We start from the raw sequence: 2,333 nt of genomic DNA on the forward strand, positions 1-2,333 counted from the left end.
CATTGGCCGATGGCCTGGCCATTGCCTGATCAGTCGGCCGCAGCCATCACCGACGCCTTTTTGTTTGGGTACATTATGGATAAGGGGGCGCCTGAGAGACTCCTCACGGACCAGGGCCGAAATTTCTCTTCTAAATTATTGGCGGAAGTGTGCGCGGGCCTTGGGACTAAGAAAATACGGACATCCCCATACCATCCGCAGATGGATGGTATGGTCGAGCGGCTGAACAGGACATTGTCTGCCATGCTTTGCCATACTGTGAGTGAACAGCAATCAGATTGGGATCTGCACATCCCCGGAGTGCTTTCGGCGTACAGGATGACGCCTCATGCGGCTACAGGGTATTCGCCGTTTTACCTTATGTATGGTCGGGAAAACGTGCCTCCGGTGGATGTGCAATTGGGGACTGGGGTGAAGGGACCTCGTAAACCACTTCCTGAATACATTCAGGACACGGTTCGCCGGGTCACGGAGGCGCGGGAAAATGCCCGCGTAGCTACGGCCAAAGCCCAGGCCCGGAACGAGCGGTATGCTCGGCGGTCCGAGGGGGAGTGCCCCTGGAAGGTTGGAGACCTGGCCTGGCTCCATTGCCCGCAGGTGCGGCCGGGGACCTCTCCTAAATTGCACAAACCTTGGCATGGTCCTGTGCGCCTCATTGAGGTTCCCAATCCACAGTCGGCGCGCGTTCAGATTGGTTCTCGCCGATGGTTTGTTCATACGTCGCGGTTGAAACCATATGTTGCTCCCCTACGTGATGCGTCATCTCCCAATGTTGCCTTGCCGGGGTCTGTTGCCGCCGACTCTCCCCTGCCTGCGTCCACTGATCTTGCTAGAGCGCCTGTCGTACCTGTTCCAGACAGGTCGGCCGTGACACCGAGGGGGACGAGGTGCCCTGCTCGGAGGGCGCCTGCCAGCTCTGCGAGACCTTCGAGCCCTGCAGCCCTTCTGACCCCGCCGCAGGCACATTCGAAGGACACGGCCAAGACTGATTTTTCAGGAACACGGGACGTTGGTGGACTTCCAACCGCAACAGGAGAATTACCCCGTCATTCATCGAGTTCCATCGCGTTCCCGTTCTGCGAGTGGGCCGCCGACCGTCCGGGACGGTTTAAAGAAAAAAGAGGGTGATTTGTTCAAGCAACTGATATTATTTCAGGATTGTTGAAAGATAACTGGTAAGCATTTTCATAATTAAAAGCAATCTGCACGTTCTCTCCCTGCCAGCCAGCAAAACTTTGAATCGTATATATAGTGCCCTGTCTTTCTCAGCCATGTTCTTCCTTTCTCTGTTCTGTATATCCCAATTTCTCTCAATTTCTTGCTTTCTCTCTGTGTCTCTAATTCTCTGTTCCATCTTCTACCTATATCTCTATTACACTCCGCCCTCCATTGGATCTCACCCACTTCCCTATCTCTCTCCCTGTTTATCTCTCACCCATGTTCTCCACATTCCCACCTCTCCCATTCCCATCTCATTCTCCCTTGCCTCTCTGTAATCCCCCTTCCTGATGTTTGTAACTTTTCATTGCCTCTCTTATTCTCATTTGCCTCTCTTTTTCATCTGTTTCACAACCTTTCGCTCTCTCCATCGCCTTGCACGACTTCCTGCTTTCTCACACATTGTGCGGGATAAACATCCGGGGTAGGGTGGCTGGGGGAGGGAGATGTGACATCAGCCCGCACAAACACGGCTCAAGCGCCAGCTAGACAGATAGGAATCCAGCCAGGAATCCACTTTGAATACAGTTTTAGATATATAATGTTATTATGATTTAAATAACTAACAAAATACACAGATTCAACTACATGTCCACCAACTTATAAATACATATTTCCATAAGTTATTTTATTTTCATTTGTGTGAGAAAAAGGAAGGACCCCATAGCCTAGAGAGAGGTTTCTGTCGGCTCATAGGTTGCGCAGTCAAAAACTGAGAGTAATCTCTGGTTTCTCTTCAAAGCGAATAAATCTTTCGCCTTTTACTAAAGATTCCCGTGGAGAGGCGGGTACCCTGGCCGTGAAGCCAGTGGGTGCTCTGCCAATAGATATGGAGACCTGCCAAGATGTGGAGATGATCCGGGATGAACTAGCCACGTCGACTGCTGTGGAGGTGGAAGCTGCCACAGCTCAACGGTCTGGAGCGCGGAAGGAGAGTGCCTTGGCTCAGTCGTCAGTCTCGACTGAGGGGAGCCAGCTGCTGGGAAGGCTGGACGTGCCTAGTGGCCTTGACAGGAGTGCTAAGGACATCGGGGAACCTGCTGGCTAGCGGGCACAGACTGCTAAGGTGAATGCAGTATCTGCATCGGCGGAACAGCACCAGGAACGTGCAGGCC

General features: G+C 52.5%; 1 pseudogene; it reads left to right on the forward strand.

The window, feature by feature from the left end:
• Nucleotides 1–1,949: 1,949 nt before the first annotated feature.
• On the forward strand, nucleotides 1,950–2,003 carry LOC144937047 (U5 spliceosomal RNA; annotated as a pseudogene).
• The last annotated feature ends 330 nt before the right edge of the window (nucleotides 2,004–2,333 follow it).

Source organism: Lampetra fluviatilis, chromosome 1 (assembly GCF_964198595.1).
Source record: "Lampetra fluviatilis chromosome 1, kcLamFluv1.1, whole genome shotgun sequence".
Taxonomy (NCBI): domain Eukaryota; kingdom Metazoa; phylum Chordata; class Hyperoartia; order Petromyzontiformes; family Petromyzontidae; genus Lampetra; species Lampetra fluviatilis.